The sequence below is a fragment of the Mixophyes fleayi genome, chromosome 10 (genome assembly GCF_038048845.1).
Source record: "Mixophyes fleayi isolate aMixFle1 chromosome 10, aMixFle1.hap1, whole genome shotgun sequence".
NCBI classification, from domain to species: domain Eukaryota; kingdom Metazoa; phylum Chordata; class Amphibia; order Anura; family Limnodynastidae; genus Mixophyes; species Mixophyes fleayi.
This window is the reverse complement of record NC_134411.1, coordinates 19792636-19805168: the sequence shown is the minus strand read 5'-3', so window position 1 is coordinate 19805168 and position 12533 is coordinate 19792636.

Here is a 12533-nt window from a genome sequence, read left to right as displayed (position 1 = left end):
TTAACGCTAAAAAACGAGCGCTCAAAAAATCTTACCGTTAATACGGTAATTACTCGCGGAATTTCAGCTCGCAGCCCCCTGAGCGGCGAGCTGAAATTCCGCGAGTAAACTACCGTATTAACGCTTTTCGCGCACAATATTACCGTATAAACGGTAATATTTTTTGAGCGCTCATTTTTCAGCGTTAACGCTGACAATTGAATACCCCCCTAAATGTCACATCATAGTCCAACTTCCTAAAATACTGCTCAGCTTGGCCTCATGTATTTCTTAAATTAATTGTGAGAGTGAGGGACCAGTAGGACTTCCTATATTACATGTGCCAATACTGTATGTTTTGAATTTTGCACTGATCTGCAAAACCAGGCGCTACAGTGTACCTACTTTGTACACGGAAAGGGACATCCCCACTTCATTAACTCCTCCCATTGGCTACTGTAATTATCTTGTCCTCCACAAATGCCACCACCTCTCTCTGCAATCCCCTGCATCCATAAGGCGGAAAACTAGTCACGCCTGCAGAAATCCAGGTGCACAATGCCACGGAAGAGGATTTGACGCTTCATTTATGAGACCTGTTTTGGTTTGTGTGTTTGACGAAGGTTAGAGCACCTATTGATTTCATTCATCAACTTGCAGACAAGCAGGAGATGAAGTGGGTAACCTAGCCGCCAGAGCATTTGAAGGCTAAATGCAGGCTAGAGTATTTTAGCTCAGCCAAATTCTGCATGTCTATGTGTATGCTAGCTAGAAGTGGAAAGAGTTAGGCCATCAAATAACCAATCCAAACAACTAATCCTTAACTATCATTATCATCATTTATTTATATAGCGCCACTAATTCTGCAGCGCTGTACAGAGAACTCATTCACATCAGTCCTTGCCCAATTGGAGCTTACAGTCTAAATTCCCTGACATATACACACACACACAGAAAGACATAGAGAGAGAGACTAGGGTCAATTTGATAGCAACCAATTAACCTACCAGTATGTTTTTGGAGTGTGTGAAGAAACCGGAGCACCCAGAGGAAACCCACGCAAACACGGGGAGAACATACAAACTCCTCACAGATAAGGCCATGGTCAGGAATTGAACTCATGACCCCAGTGCTGTAAGGCAGAAGTGCTAACCACTAAGCCACCGTGCAATAGCAATAAGAGTGTGTTCATAATCCGGCATCTGGAGGAGACTGTCTTGTGTATCAGAATATTAAATTACTGGTATTTACTTTATGCTATATCTCGTTTAAAGGGCACACAACTCCTATTCACATGTTTGTTCATTTATATAGAGTTTGAGAAGGGCCCAATTTCAGTTGCCGTCTCAACCAGCTAGAAACAGCCTGATCATAAGAGTAGTAATGCGGAGCTCATGCAGGGGGGGGTTTCTGGTTCTCCAGAAACCCCCCCCCCCCCTCCGCGAACAAACGGCACTGTACAGCAGCCGCGGCAGTACTGTATTGTAGTATAATACAGCACTGCCTCGGACGCTTCTTTGACAGCGCCGCTGCTGCTGTCCAATTCAGAATCGCCGAAATGGAGCTGATGCGCATGCGCCCGCGCATGCTCAGAAGCTCGCTCTCTCTCTCATTTTTTTTTTTAAAAAAAAATCCTGCGTTTGCCCCTGCTCATGGGGAAATTGGTGCATCAAGATCATGGTGTCAGATACATATCTATATGAAACAGAGCTCACACATTCATCTAGTTTAATAAGTAATATCCTTGTATAGAGAATATATTTATAGAGAATATATGTTAATGGTACAGAGTATGTTCAGTTATAACAGGCAGGTAAAGTCTGCTAGTGTTGGAAGTATGTTACTAGCCAAGCAAGCTTTTGTTTTCTGTGAAATTAGTGACCTGGGTAAAACGCGGCTCTTGAAGGTTATGTTCATCATCTTTTTCCCCTTGTGTGTTTTCGGCCATGCCGACCCTGGCTTCAATCCATGTTGTCATTGAGTGAACATTTTATCTAGACCTTCAACAATGGCTGCTATGCAGGTGGTTATAGAAACAATTATTATACCTCTAGGTATGTTATATCCTCTACTAGACCACGGAGGATGCAAAATAAGGCTAAACTTTGATCACTCTATTGTAACAACTGCTATGCCTATAGGATTTCTATTATTAGTGTGAGAAGAGGGAGCAATATGACTGGCATATGTCACCTTCTCATAGGTAGTATAACGTCAGCCAATGAGCATTGCACTAGACTGAGTGCACAGGAAGAGGTGAATGCAGTTTGAAGTACTAATTTGTAGCTGATATAGCAGTATAACAAATGTAGTAACAATAGTCACAATGAACATAGCTCTGCACTTTTGGCCTGTTAAAATTGCAGCTGATTTTGTCTCGCTGATCTATCATCATCGTCTATTTATATAGCGCCACTAATTCTGCAGTGCTGTACAGAGAACTTGCTCACATCAGTCCCGGCTCATTGGAGGAAACCAGAGCACCCGGAGGAAACCCACGCAAACATGAGGAGAACATACAAACGCCACATAGATAAGGCCATAGTTGGGAATTAAACTCATGACCTCATTGCTGTGAGACAGAAGTGCTAACCACTAAGTCACCGTGCTGCACTATTTTTGACAAGATTTTCAAACTTCTAGCTATGTAAATTATTCATAACCTATAAGTAACGGTGTAATATTCTAAGAGCAAGTTAATGTTAATAAATATTCTGTTTTTACCCCCATTCATTTTCTTGCACCTTATTATTACATTAATATTTGATCTCCATCTGTAACTCTTGAAACAATATGTGTGGCCCCAAGTTTGTTATTTTGGTACAAACTGTCGCTAAGAAATGTCAGTTCTTTACAAATTATCTGTCAAATGGAAGCAAGAGTGCCTTTCTGAGCCTTTAACATACATTTTTCAGGCAGAAATGTTATTTCAAGAATCAGTTATTTTTGAATAGAGTTACTATTTAAAGGCCGTCCAATGACTAAGCCACACCCTCCCTCACTCACGCCAATAAACGCCACAGTGGTGGCTTTGAAGCCAATACTATTGCTGAGATATGGTTCCAGCTGCCTTCTACTTCCAGACACCGAAAGCTGTCCTGGTAAACTGTTATTGTTATATTATATTATTTTGAATAACATGTATTATTTCAGTGATGTGCAGAGCTGCGGGCAGTGAGTGGGCTACCAGCTCTGCCACCCACCCTAGTGCTTCATCCTGCTGATGTGATGAAACTTGACAGTCACAGCACGGTAACTATCGATGCTGACATTTTCAAATCTCATTACGTTGATGAAATGCAGCAGGGACACGACCCGCCAAGGGGCAGCCCTAACATGGCACTCTACTTTGTCCAGCCCTGCACATCTGGTCCTCCTTTGTGAGTTTTCCCAGGGGTTCCTTGGTGCAGAAATGGAGGGTATTTCATTTTGTTTTAAAAGTGTAAAGGTAGGATGTTCGATTTGCAAATCAGCCCAGTAAGATTATTATTTGCTCTCCTCCATCCAGAGTTCAAAAATTAAAATATAAAGCCACTAAGCCCATTAACATATATGAAAGCCTATGCGTTAGTGAACTAAATAATGAAGTAAATGATGTATGTTTGTGTAACAATGTCTATGCAGCATGATGTCTGTTCTAGCCCTTAGAAAAAGCATCCTAGCTTATGATAGTGGTGTTTCTCTGTCTTGCAGCAATGCAAACACACTGCTTGCGAGAATGACTATCAAGCTGTAAACAAGCTTTAGCTTGTTGAATTTATACACAGACACATGACCAGTGATATCACAACAACTGGCATGCTGAACTTTGCAATTCAAGCTTTTTCCTTGTGCATCAGAATCATTTAGAAGGTAGGGGATGCGGGCTCTGCTATCTGTAATGCAGTGGTCAGGAAACAGAGGTAAATTACCCCAAATGGGGTAAAAATGAAATTCCTGAGGGTAATGCTGCCGATTCACATGCTGTCAGTTGGTTTGTAGACCCCTTTAAATGTGAAATTGCTGTTGTACCAGAAGAGCCACAAGGGTTGGCAGAGGCACTTCTTGAGCTTCGATGCAATAATGAAGCACGTATTGCATTTGAAAACAAAGCAGATCTGTCATATTTTTGGATGTCAACAGCTGCAAAGGCATTCAAAATTGCACATGAGGAGGCAGTCAAAAAATTGCTGCCTTTTGCAACAACCTATCTTTGCGAACAAGGATTTTCCACTCTAACGAACATAAAAACAAAGCAGAGAAATCGATTGGATGCTGAAGACTGTATCCAAATTGCTTTGACATCAAAATGCCCCAATATTGATGCTCTCGTATCAAAAATGAAGCACCATCATTTCTCCAAAACCTGAAGTTTTGAAGTTGAAGATTTTCAAGAAATTTTGAATAGTTTCAATAAAATTTTGAATTCCAATAATTAATAATATATGATTTCCTTCCTTTCAAATCAAGGGGGTAACGTCGGCGTATCTAAATAAATTTTGGGGCAAAAGGTAAAAAAGTTCCCTGACCCCTGCTGTAATGTAATGTGGAGGAATCATTCAGTCTTGGTTTGGTTTGTGAAAACATTGCAATGAAATGTCAGCATGAGACCTAACCGTGTATCTTACCTTCATGTTTCGTATAAAGTTTAAACTTTGAGGATTAGTTGTCATTTAATTTGCCCATAAAGAAGCAGTAATTTGACTTGTGTCCAAGTTAGCCACCCACTTCAGTAGCCCTATTGATCAGATTCTGTCATTTGTTGGTTGGGACAAATGCCAACAGCCCATGGGATACCCATAGGGTGATCAACCAATCACCATTCATGTCACAATAGCAGCTATCAGTTAACTGTGTTTTGCAGTATACATGATCAAATATCTCATCTACCCAATCTGAAACTGAGATTACCGGGCGTATGAGCCCTCACAAGACGACCAATGCCAAATAGCTCAACAAAATTGGTCTTTTGTGGGTAGCTTCATACGACAGGAAGAATTACAAGATGTATGTGAACCTTTCGAGGTAACACGCTGGGAGCCATAAAACAATTATCGTATGTTATTTTGCATAGCAATACACCACTCATTGCCAGGGCTTAGAGAGCGGAGGCAACCGGATGTAAAGTATTGTGAAATTCCGATTCCAAAATTTGTCTCTTCCTTTCTGGATTCGGTTGAGACACAGCTCTCGTTTCATGCTTACACTACCTGCAACCACAATAGACACCACAGGATTTACACACCCAAAGCGATTCAAACAACGGCGCCAGTCTGATTTAGTATATATTGTTCAGTATTTTAATAAATAAATATAACATTGTTTGACAGTTGAACTAATTGTCTTAAGACAGTTTAGTGAATGCAGTTTGTGGGAACACTACTTAAAAGATTATCGGTTTTAATGAGAAGCATAACAGGGGCTTAAGGAATGATTCCATAAAGTTATCCCGGGAAAACCTTAAAAGTTTGTCAGTTAAATAGAGATTTAACATGTTTTCTAGTGATGCACTGTGATCTGTCCTTTATTTTATTGCTTCAGACAAAGATAAAAAAGGCGTACTTGTTACATACTGAATCCTATAGGAGAAAATCTGTCATCACACAGGTTTAGAGTATTTATAGCCTCAGGCAGTGTAGTGGTTTTTTGTTATATATTGAACAATATATATATTGTTTAAATTCAATCATATTCTGCAATGTTATCACATTTTGTTCATCTCCGTATACTTGTTTATACAATGCATATTTGACACTTTGCATTGTGAGCTGTGAGTAGTGACTATTTCAGCGTAATGAATGCATGCACCAAATAACTCCATTTCTTTCAGGTGGACGGTGCGACTGAGTTCCTATGACTCACTGCGTCATTTGAATAGTTCAGCTCTAATCGCATACTTGCCAACTCTCCCTGAATGTCAGGGAGAATTCCTGAAATATGGGTGATCTCCGTCACTCCCTGAATAGTCTGGCATTCTCCCTGATGCTGAGCCAGTACAAGACGTGGTTGGCTTCGCCATCTGTGGCATGGTGACACAGTTCAGAAATTGTGTCCTATGTCCATGTATTGATGCCTATGGAGGTGGCCATTTTCATGGAGACCAAGATTTAATCAAAGACTGACAGATAAGACAACATGACTTCAGAAATGGAGACAAAAATGTAAAAGACACTTCAGTCTCTAGAGATTCATTAGCTGCTTTTCTTTAACGCATAGGGAGACTCCCGTATTTCTGGGAGACCTCCCGGGAGAGCAGGGACACCTCCCAATTCTTGCCCCAGCAATAGATAAGGGGCGGGGCTTAATTTGCAAATACCCCGTCACCTTAGCGGGGTCAAAATGATGCAATTTGTCAAGCCCCGTCCCCGCACGCCCACCTCCCCCGAAATCTCCCTGAAGCCAACGAGGAAAAGTTGGCAAGTATGTCTAATCGCATTGCACTTCCATAGTGTTGATATGTAGTGGCTATCAGGGATGTCAAGGCAGAAGTGGGGCAGATACAAAGTACAGGGGCCCAGTCCTGCCTGTGCAGTGGGAGGAGTCACCAACTTGGTGTGGCCCTGCCCCAATTGGAGGTTATGTAAGGGGCCAAAAGAAGTTGCTGTACCTGTGCCCGATATTTCTCTTCTCCTAACATTTGACTAAAAGTCATTCTCCTTCTGTACAAATCTCAACCTGCTCTATGTTTGTTTTTAAAGTGCCAAAATAATACACAGTTCTGTACATTGAGAGGATCCCGATACAAATTGTTACATAAGCTCAAGGCCGCCATCTGGGGGGTACAGGGATCACAGCAGTATGGGGCCCACCAGCCCCTGGCCAAAACAAATTTATTAAGGGAGGGGGCCTCCGCAGTGAATTAAGGGAGGTAGCTGGCATTTTTTTTAGGCAGCAGCTGCGTCTGAGAGGTGGGTGTAGGGAGAGACCTCTGCACGCAATTAAGGATGTGATGACGTGTCGCTTTGTAGGCAGCATGTCTGCCTCCACTCCCAAGTTGTTGGGGCCCTACAGCTGCCGCCATTTGCTCTAGTACCAGCCCCTCAGGTGCTCGGCTCCCAGACAGAGAGCTGCGACAAAAAGAGATACTCCCTGCAGCATCGCTGACGTCATGTATTTAATAACGTCACATTGCTGTCAACAGAGGAGGGCCGAATGGAGATAGATAGAAGACGCAGCCAAGACGTAAGTAAACTACTGCAGGGGTTAGAATGCACCGGGACGGGGGGAGGCAAATGTTGGGTAAAGGGTAATTTAAAAATGAGGGTGAGAAAAGAAAGGATAGGGGCCCTGCCTGTTACATTTGTACTGGGCCATGCAATTTCTGATGACAGACGTACATAAGGTAGCAGAATAATAATTGTTGTGAGAAAAGTGTGTGTGGCTTTTGTAAGGCATCAGCATTATCCACCAACAATATTAATGCATCTGTTGGTGAAGGGTAATTTTGTGCAGCTGCCGTGGTGTGATGCGGTGTCGATCAGGAGAAGAGTGCAAGATTGAGACATAAAAGATGAACTAGTCAGTGTAGAAATGTTAAGACAGTCAGCTGCTGGCAACTATGCAACCATCCTTCACTATTTATCATAACGTAACCACCTTCTTCTTCTTGTCCAGGCGTGACCAACCTGTGGCTCTCCAGGTATACTGAAACTACAAGTCCCAGCATACTTTGCCAGCTATCGACTGGCTATCTACTTACAAAGCATGCTTGGACTTGTAGCTTCACAACACCTGGAGAGCCACAGGTTTCTTCTAGTCCATCTCAGGATTGTTGTGAACTGGTGTTTTATGGGGCGAATGTGGTGTATGCAGTTCCTTTTACTGTGTTTGTATTCAGTTGAAGGTTACACCGACTCTGTATTTGTGCTGTATATAGCAGGTGTATGAATCTATATGCTATGTAATGTGTTTCCTGCAGTTCTATTGTAACGATCTGCTTACAGCTTACTGCCTTGCCTGGCAGCTCCTGCCTCCTGGACTTTATTATTTGTTCATTTTGTGTGTTGCAGCAGTACCTTCATTCACCAGAGGTGCTGCTATTGTGCCCTACTTGTTTGTATCAGGGGTTAACCTGCCCTGTAATTATTCCTTGCACCTGGGTGTGTCCCTTCTTAAACCTGCCACTCCCAGCATACATTGCTGGTTATTGTTGTCATCCTGTTATACTCTGAGGTCACTGCCTCCTGTGGTGTGCCTGGATCTATGCTGGGTGAGATCTATTTCAAGATACATTCTGCTGACCTGTTTCATATGTGAACCTGGGACTTACCTGTGCATTTCCCTGTATATGCTGCCTGGAATCTTTCCTCACTTTCCATTTACCTGCAACTGCTGAATATCTGGTATTTCTGCAAACTTATGATTTCATCACCTGTTTATACTCTCCAGCAATAAACATCGTTTGTTTTATCACCTTATCCATGCCTCCTTAGCTGTATTTCTACAGTGATCCGTGACATCTATACCATACGTGCCCACTTTTCAAACCCCTCCTCTGGGAGGTACGGGAGGAGATGTCATGTGACAGGGGGTAAAAGGGGACATGACACCATTGCGTAACCATAGCCCTGCCCCCTGCTAGGAAAGGCCAAAATTCACAGCATTTTCTAGCAGGTGGTGGGGCTCAATGACACAAAATTGTGTCATTAAGCATCAACCCCATGAGTGCCTACTCTTCCGGGAGGACTCCCTGAAATTTGGGAGCCTCCCAGAAATTACAGGAGAGTAGGCAATAACATACATCCCAACATTAGGAGTGCTGAAAGAGGGACAAATAAGTCACGACCCCTGTTGAGCCTAATCAACGCCCACAAATTTCCTGTTTGCGCAGTTCGCACATGCGCAGTAGCGGTTTCAGACACATTCGCGCATGTGCAGTAGCTTTTTTCGGACACGTCCTGTCCCACTTCCTCCTAGACGACCAGGGAAACTGGCTGCTATGTTCCAATATCCGAGCATGTGCTCACACTTTGTCCCGGTGTCGGAGTCAGGTGGGACAGCGGGACAGTCCACTGAAATCGGGACTGTCCCACTGGAATCGGGACACTTGGGAGGCATGCAAGTATGTTCTATAGTAAAGAAATGTGCAATAACCACTGTGTCTTGGTCACTGAGAAAACTTTTATTGAATTATAAATCACAGACTTAACACTAGGAGAAAATCAGCTATAAAAGTGGAATATTAAAGAGACTATTCAGCTTCAATATACTGAATTGAATGTAACATATTTTAATTGTACGTTGTCTGTTCAGATATATGTTTAATGTACAGGAAATTGGTTCTCTTTAAGGAAAACTTAATTCCTGTAGTTATCATTTCTTACATGCAGTGAAAAGTAAATGGAACTATCATTGTTTGGGCATTTTTATATAGAAGGTGCTTAAAAACACATGGTTCATTGGCATAAATAGAACTTCAGTCCTGCTACACCCCCTAATGCCATGTCATCTATAGGCAATCATAGCATCTTTCTATTGCATTTTCATAACAGACTACAATAATTTGATCTTTTGTTCCATATTTAGTGCATAATTCTGATAATATTGATAGATGCAAGAATGTCTGACTATTATTATTATCTTTTCTTTATACATACATAGTGCATAGGAGATAAAAGAACATGGCATACAGGGAGATACAAAGTCAAAACAAAGTGCAATTGAATGGACAATCCAGCTGAGAACATATAGCCCGGAAGAGAGGTATAAATTAAGAAACCCTTTAGTCCACTCCCCACCGCTCTTCCTTCCCCTTTCTGACTCTAAAGTAGGATGTACCTGGATCCAGGAGTGTGGGCGCAACTAGCAGGACCAGAGTTAGTAATGGAGGGGAATATAGAGGAGAAGATTGAGGCAGGAACCCAGATTTGAGGTTGAGGAATGAAGCTGGGGGACTGAAAGCAACAGGAAGGTGACAGGAGGAGGACACAAGGAGTAGAGTGCCCTGTTCGCGAGAGGCCCGGCAATATCCCGGGTATATGAACCGGAATATTGCCGGGGACAGAGGCTCCCACGGAGAGAAATTCCCAGGTAGACCCTGTTCATACTGAACATGGGTCTGCCCGGGTCTCACTGGTGATGTGTTTTTTTTTGCATTCTTTTTTTTCAACTTTATAATTGTGTTTTGGTGAGATCCAGGTTGAAAAATCTGAATGGTGAGTAGAAAAGGGGGACTAGAATAGTGCATATATGCCCACTTGTAAGAAGTCATGTGACACGACTATAAAAAGCCGAAATTCACGGCATTGAATGGAGGGGGTGGTGCTCAATGACACGATTAAGCCCCGCACCCTCCCTTCACTGGCGTGAATTCCGCCAAATCTTGGCAGTTTTGCCTACTCTTCCGGGAGTCCGTGAGGACTCCCCGAAATTCGGGAGCCTTCCGGGAGAGTAGGCAGGTATGGAATAGTGAGGGAACTGGAAATCTGGAAGGAGAGTAGGACAAGGGCTGGTGAAATTAGTAGTGAAGGAAGAGAGAGGATGAGGTGAAACTACTTATTACATGCCATTAGATTATATAATAGAATTAGATTAGATCGCAATGAGGAAGACATGGAGGGTGGATGGAGCTAGAATGGATTCACAGTCTTATTTGGTAAAAGGCAAATTGTATATGGTCAGTATTATAATCACAATGCACTTCAGCCTTTAAGAAAACATAGAAAAGGGAATTCTGTTATGCACTCTTAGATGATACATATTAGATGCAATGATCCGAATTATGTTCGGACGTGAGTCCATTTGCGTGCCGTATCTTGCCTGAAATAGCTCTGTGCATGCTCAAGAATGAATCTTACGCCAATGAGCGCAATTGCATGTAATTAATTTTTGAACGCATTTAACACGATTGCTTACTACTTGAGACGCGGAATGGGTGGGAGAAGGGAAGGAGTAACATAGGCCGTGTCATAGTCATGGCAGACTCAGACTCCGTTTATCATCATCATCATCACCATTTATTTATATAGTGCCACTGATTCCGCAGTACTGTACAGAGAACTCATTCACATCAGTCCCTGCCCCCATTGGAGCTTACAGTCTAAATTCCCTAACATACAGAGAGAGAGAGAGAGAGAGAAAGAGACTAGGGTCAATTTTGATAGCAGTCAATTAACCTACTAGTATGTTTTTGGAGTGTGGGAGGAAACCGGAGCACCCGGAGGAAACCCACGCAAACACGGGGAGAACTTACAAACTCCACACAGATAAGGCCATGGTCGGGAATTGAACTGATGACCCCAGTACTGTGAGGCAGAAGTGCTAACCACTTAGCCACCAAGTTTATGTAAATTTGTAGAGAGTTAATGCAGAGTCTCAATGTAAACTCATACATCTTAAAGTCACATAGTCATGCACAAGAGGTAGAATCGTGTAATCTCCTCAATGCAGGGTTTCCCCAGTCATCAGGGAGCACTAACAGTGCATATATGTCTATGTGTGTGAGTGTGTGTCTATATTAGGGAATTTAGACTGTAAGCTCCAATGGGGCAGGGACTGATGTGAATGAGTTCTCTGTACAGCGCTGCGGAATAAGTGGCGCTATATAAATAAAATGATGATGATGATTATGATGATGATATTTTCCATATCTCCTTATTGGAGCAGTTGTACTCATTGACTGACCCATTGTAAAAGATCCATAGGTGTTACTAATAATTTCACTTGTGACCTTGAAAACCAGCACTGTTAGGGCTCCCGGAGGACTGCATTTGGGAATCACTACCTTAATGTGTCCAGCGAGATTAATGGAAAGCACTTATGTGCACCATAGTTTAATGCCAGACTTGTCTGACAAGTTTTGTGCACAGCTATTTTCTGTACCCAGCAGAGTGATTAATTAGCAGAAGCCTGTGACCAATCACACAGCTGTATACAGTGCCGCCATCAGGGGGGGTACGGTCGGTACAGCTGTGAGGGGCCCAAACTCAAGGATACCTCCAGCTAGAATAACTTTCTTTTTTAAGCTGATTAAGCTCAAATTAATGGCCAATTAACTCACATTCTGCAGCACCCAGGTTCTAACAGGCTGGGAGTGCGCAGCGCGGTAACGTCATCACTGCATGCTGCGCTCCAAGTCTATCAGTGACCGGGAGCTGCTGCATCGCGGAGGAGAAGGTGAGTTAATTGGGTATTAATTTAATAGGGGAGATAGGAGAGGGGGACATTTACTGTAATGGGATTGGGGAGAGGGGTTACACAGGGCCATCTTTTCCACTGGGCACGATGGGCAGGGGCCCCATGGACAAGAGGACCCCATAGGCAAGGCTCTTAATTAGAATAATCCTGCAAAAAAAAATATCCTGCAAATATATATATATATATATATATATATATATGTGTGTATAGATATATAGATATACATATATGTATATATACATATATAGAGTTAGGGGCCCTGCTGCACTGCTTTGCCCGGAGGCTCATAATGTTGTTAAGATGGCCCTGGGGTTACATTTACTGTGATGAGGCAGTGGTGGGGGGGCATATACTGTGATGGAGAGGGAGCATGCATTTTGATTTGGGGGGGGGGGGGGGGGTGCATGTAAGGCCAATAGGGAAGGGCCATTTATTATGGG